The sequence below is a fragment of the Aquarana catesbeiana genome, linkage group LG04 (genome assembly GCF_042186555.1).
Source record: "Aquarana catesbeiana isolate 2022-GZ linkage group LG04, ASM4218655v1, whole genome shotgun sequence".
NCBI lineage: Eukaryota > Metazoa > Chordata > Amphibia > Anura > Ranidae > Aquarana > Aquarana catesbeiana.
In genome coordinates this window covers 130,161,191-130,167,375 of record NC_133327.1, presented here as the reverse complement: position 1 = coordinate 130,167,375, position 6,185 = coordinate 130,161,191, and the positions used below count along the sequence as shown (strand labels likewise).

Below are 6,185 nucleotides of genomic sequence, written 5' to 3'. Positions count from 1 at the left end.
CTGATAATGGGGCCAAAAATGGCAAATGGGGGTGGGGCCCGCCACCTGGTGCCGCCCATTGCAGGGGCATCTTCCTGGCTCGCCCCAGTCCTTCCTGCTCCTCCTTTCCCACAGATCAGCGATCTCTGTGTGTCCTGGAGCTGTGAATTGAATTGTCTGGGCCGCTGCAGTAACAATGTCCCTCCTCCTGTGACAGACGGCACACTGATCCAATGGCGGGACATTGAATCAGTGTGACGTGATTACAGGAGGCGGGACGTTGTTACTGCAGGCGCCCGGGCAATTCCATTCACAGCTCCAGGACACATGGAGATCGCCGCCCTGATCTGGGCACGGGTGAGGCTGCATCCAGACACTGGCAAGCTGCATGAGGGGAACAGCGTGTGCCCAGGCCAAGCATTACTGCAGAGTTTTGTCCGCAGCTAATCAACAAGTTTTATGTACCCACTGTGCTACTGTGTCTAGAAGTGTCATTTGTTTGCCTCTGAACATGGCAAACTATCCACCTCTGGCCGGTTGTGTGAATGTAGCCATGCTATATAAAACCAGGTCATAGGCCAAAGGCTGTACTCCCTTTATTGACCATATGAAAAAAAAAATAATCTTGATTTTGACCCAGCTAGGTTTTTAACGCCATGTGATAGAATGGGGAAGGGTTAAGTTGTTATTGCTAGTAGAGGTAAAGAGGTGAAGTCTGTTGGAAGGAACCGGGTAGCCTGCTTGGGGCCAGTTCACACAAGAAGCATACATGGTGTTTTCTATAGAGAAAATTATGCACTAAGTGTGCATTTGGGGTCGCCCTTAATGGATATTAGTGGCCACAAGTGAGTATTAAATCTCATAGATTGTTATATATAAAAGTGCACTAGAGTGCCATCTTTATTAAACACATTCAATATATAAAAAAATATAACAGTAGAATTTACAATTGTATAAAGTGCAAATACAAACACTATACATTCGCTTGCATATAGAGGATATAGCACCCATGTGCCTACAGCCCGCAGCCTGTATATGGAGAATCAGGCGGATGAGGTGTATGGCGTGTACCCGACATGTTTCGGAAATAGGTATGTATTACTCCTTCATCAAGGGATTTATGATTGGGTGCTCAAATCTATCTGTAAATATCAAAGGACAAAATAATAATAGAGAATATCTATGTCGTCATAAATTATATGCGACTGCATTTTTGCAATATATGCGATTTTAGTAGTTATTAAAGGAAGTAGTATAGAAAAGGTCTGGTATGGACTAATTATACTTACATCAATTTGATTCATAAAGACAAAAAACAGCAGTTAAAACAGTATAACTGAGAGCAGGCTGGCTTCTGGTTCACATGACACAAGGTGGGCAACCAGGAGTGTGATGCAGAGCGTTGCAGCACTTTCACAAGGGATGACCGATGGAGATCTGTGTATTTAAAGAGTGATGTTTGTAAGTGTACAAGGCATATAATTAAGCCAATGCTTTGCTGAAGGATAGAGTGGTCATTCAGCTGTGGTTAAAAGGGGAGAGTAGGTGTGTAGAAAAAGTATTCAGATGATCTAGAACAAAGTATCTATTCAAATTACCTTGTGGCTATTTAGTGATCTCTCAAGACCAGACCTCCAGGCAGCAGTTCAAAAGACTGACAGATGCCAAAGGAGTGTCTGTGTCCTAAATAGGACAGCTGATTGGACATCAGCCAATCAGTGTCCACTCCACATAGTCAGCTGCAAAACAAGCAGCCATGTGTGGAGATCGGGCATCCCCCAGACGACGAGGCGCGCGGCGTAGCCACGCCCATGGGGGCGTGATGACGTCACGCGTCTTGACGTCACCGGCGGGTATGCGGTCCCGGCGCGATTAGCGAAATCCACACCGGGAACCGTGCGAGAGCTCGTCCACATGCAGAAGGCCTATGGGGCGCGCAGCCAAGTGCTGCCCCATGGCCATGCATGCGTAGAGCTTACCCGCCGGGTGTCCGTGCGCACGCGCACATCCACACCAAGGAGAAACTGCGCCATCTAGTGGATGGATGTAAGAAGGTGAACAAAAATGAATCAACAAAAAGCCAGCCTGCTGTACATGATTACAAGAAAAATAAGAATAAAAAAGGTGAATAAATGAGGAAGCATAAAAGAGCAAAACAAGAAAAAAAAAAAAAAGGAAACATATTGTAAATGACCAGAGGTTACATATGGGCAGTTTGTGAAATAACAGTCAATTTCAAACGATGTTGATAAAATAAACAAAATCTTCAAAATCTTTAAAGTAAACACAAAGTGTTCATTATTGTAATCGAGCAATTTGTATTATAACGGTATAGGGAACCCAGATATACATATTGTTCAGACCTATCGTATAACGATGATTTAGATCAAAGACAGTCTAAATATATATGGGCACAATGTCTTGTATCCATACCTGTATCTATCTGGAAATGTTTTACCACACCGATGAATACTATTTAATACATGAAGTCTGGAAGCTGACAAAAAAACATAATAAAAGGTGAGACATTTAGATTAAAGTGTAAAAGTAAACAGTGGGATGTATTAGGAGGTCCCTATAGATCTAGTTCGCAGACCCCTGATGTGAACCCAGGCAGAAATGGTTTGAAGTTGAAGGCCCCGTTTAGGCCAGGTGGATGGTTGGCCCGTAGATTGTGTATCCATCTCAGTTCGCATTGGAGAAGACGCTTGTTAGAATCTCCTCCTCTTGGACTGAAGTGGATGCGATCAAGGGCCAAAAAGTATACTTTGGGGGTCGATGAGGGATGAGCCATTGCCATGTGGCGACCAATAGGGAGGTCTGGATCGCGTTTGCGTATGGTGCCAAGATGTTGGTAAATGCGTTTCCAGAACTCGTTTATGGTCTTACCAACATAGTAGCACCCGCATTCGCAAGTCAGTAAATATACTATTGCTGGGGTTTTGCAATTAACGTAGTGCTTGGGGGTAAACCTTTGGCCATTAGGCAGAATAATATTTTTTCGTTTGTCCATATATTGGCAATAGTGGCAGCCCCCACACATATATGTTCCCAATACTTTGCATGGATCGCCTTTGCAAGTTTTGTACTCACTGTTAACTATTTTGTCTCCTATAGATGGTGGCCTCCTATAGGTGACTGTTGGGGCACTGGGGACAAAGGGGGCCAAAGTTTGGTCCATAGTTAATAAGTGCCAGTATTTATTTAGAATGCGCTTTATCTGCCTATGTTCTGAAGAATATGTCGTGATGATTCTAGTTGTTTCATCTTTACTGGATTGTTTTTGTGCATTAAGTAGGTCACGACGAGATTGGTTGAGCGCTCGTTTATACGCTTTTTTTAAACAGGTGTTTGAGTATCCTCTTTCGAGGAGTCTCTTTTTTAGGACATTGGCTTCCATTTTAAATCTAGTATCATCGGAGCAGTTACGGCGTGCTCTTAGATATTGACTATATGGTATAGAGGTTAGAAGGGGCTTGGGGTGGAAACTACTTGCGTGCAACAATGAATTACCGGCTGTGGGTTTTCGGTATAGTTCACTGGAGAGATTGCCATCTGGTGATCTTTGGACCAGTACATCCAAAAATGTAATTTCCTTTGGACTGTGGGTCATTGTAAATTTTAAATTGAAGTCGTTCTTGTTAATACAATTAAGAAATTCATGTAGTAATTCAGTTGGCCCGTCCCATATCATGAAGATATCGTCTATGTAACGTCGCCATGTAATAACATGGCGCATATACACAGACAACGACTCCTGGACAAGCAGTGAATGTTCCCACTCCCCCAGGTACAGGTTGGCGTACGATGGGGCACAACAAGTCCCCATCGCCACGCCCTGTACCTGGAGGTAGTGGGAACCGTCAAAGCAAAAGAAGTTATGGTTGAGTATAAACTCAAGAGAGGCCAGGATGAATTCAATATATTTGGGTTCAGAATCGCTATATTGTTGCAAAATGTGTTGTATGGCCGATAACCCTTTAGCGTGGGGAATGGTGCAGTACAAGGATTCCACATCGATGGCTACCAATTGGGTGCCTTCTTCTATGTGTATGTCTTGAATAATCTGTAAGAAATGAATTGTATCGCGTACATACGATGATAGGCAAGTAACTAAAGGCTTTAGATGGTTATCAACTACACGACTGAGGTTTTCTGTTAGGCTTCCGCAGCCTGAGATGATAGGTCTGCCCGGTGGTTTTTTCTTTTGTTTGTGCAACTTTGGTAACGCATAGAAAGTTGCCTCTTTGGGGTGGCTAGTCCTAATGAACTCCCAAAGTTGTTTGGATATTGCATTATATTGAAATGCAGTATCAACAAGTGTATAAAAGTCGTGAGTGAATTTGTCCAATAGAGATTTGGGGATGGGGCGATACCACTCATGATTTTGTAATATATCCATGCACATCTCAGTATATTGTGCACTGTCCATAACCACGACGTTGCCACCCTTGTCAGAGGGTTTAATGACAACGTCGTGGTTGCGTGACAGCGCCTCCAGAGCCAACCGTTCATCACGGCTGAAATTGGAGTATGGATGTGGGAAGTTTTTCATTCTATTGATATCTGTTGATACCAATTTGAGAAAAAAAAAATGAACCCCTTACAGTAGTGATTAGTTGCTTTTTTTGTACTATAAAAGGGCTAATATTTGTTTTTTTTTAACCCCATTATGTTACTAAACGTCTTACACCTGGTTCACATCTATGTGTTTTTTGGTGCTTTTTGCAGAAACGGACTACAGTTCATTTACATGGTTTCCTATGGGACACGTTCACATCTATGCTTTTTCAGCCGCTGCGTATTTGGAAAGCGTCAGTGACTTTTTTTTAACGCAAAACAGTGCTTTTTTTGGTTCAATATACTTCAATGGAGAAGCTGCAGAAAAGCATGTAATGCGTTTTTGCAGCAATTTGTGTTTTTTAATCTGGCCAACAACAAATTGGCAAAAAAAAAATGCAAAAAAGCAAATCGCAGCAAAGTCACGTGCGCAAAAATCAAAACGCACAGCAGAATGCACTGCAGAAGCAGATCAAAAGCAAACTGCATAGGTGTGCACCGAGTCTTATGCTGGCCACACCGATCAATTTTCAGATGAGAATATTCAGACGAAAAATCTTTGTACATTCGATAAATGAAAGAATGTTTGAATTTTTCACTTGTTTTTAACTTTCTGTTTTTTGAAATAATTGGAATTTCTGAACGAAAACCACATCCACTGTCTCATAATTCCTTTCACCAACAAGTTTTTTATTATTTCCAAATTTTCCCATTACTGTGGTTGAAAATGAATGTCGATTTGACCCCACTAACGATTAGAAAATCGAACGAACGTTCTTATCTCTCCTCTGATAGTATATACAGTATCTCTTCTGTCTGTTATTCTCAGAGTGGATTAGATATTTTGCTCTCTAACCATATAGTTGGTTATTTATATTTACCACTGCATAGAGATATTTAAGAATAAATTGCCTTTTTTTTAAAACTTTACATATTAACTAAATTATACACCACACTTTTTTTTAAGGTTATTAATCGATTAATCGAAACAATAATTGGCCAACTAATCGATTATGAAAATAATCGTTAGTTGCAGCCCTAAACCTTTGTACACTCCACTCAATGTAATAAAGTGACTTTTTTTCTCGGAAGGACGAGTTGCCGACTCTTCGCCTTTTTTATACCTCCTTAAATTGATGTAGTCCTCTTTTAACCAGATGGCATTTGCGCTCTGACGATCAACATCCTCTAACATAATAAATGACCGAAGAATACACACCTGAACCTGTTCCTAGTTCTCAGACTCTGCTGTCGGGTAACAGCCCTTGGTCTCTCGGAACAATCTGGAATACTGATGTTTGGGTCTGTCATGGTAAACACCTGCGTGCTGGAGGTTCAGTTACAAAATAAACCTTTAGACAGCAGCTGCCACTGAGCTTTAAATAACAAATATGTTATACTTACCTGCTCTGTGCAGTGGTTTTGTAGAGAGCAGCTCTGATCCTGTTTTTCTCCCTTCCCCCGCCGGCGCTCCTGGCTCCTCTCCCTTGAGCAGTGCTCCCAGAGAAAGTAGATTGTCCTGGGGCCACTACTGCGTGCTTGCTCCCGAGCTACTGCTCTACACGTCCATAAGACACATTGAGCTGTGGCCCTGCAAATGGGCTCCCACTGCTGTCTCAGCCAATGAGGAGAGAGCTGATGCTGTC

The 6,185-nt window shown here is 42.2% G+C and overlaps 1 long non-coding RNA gene across 1 annotated transcript; it reads right to left on the bottom strand.

Moving 5' to 3' along the window:
* Window positions 1-845: 845 nt before the first annotated feature.
* LOC141139479 (uncharacterized) lies at window positions 846-2,132 on the bottom strand. Its single transcript, XR_012243764.1, has 2 exons — window positions 1,269-2,132; window positions 846-1,121 (listed from the first exon to the last, which is right to left on the bottom strand). It is a non-coding gene; the product is annotated as an uncharacterized lncRNA (long non-coding RNA).
* Between the last annotated feature and the right edge of the window lie 4,053 nt (window positions 2,133-6,185).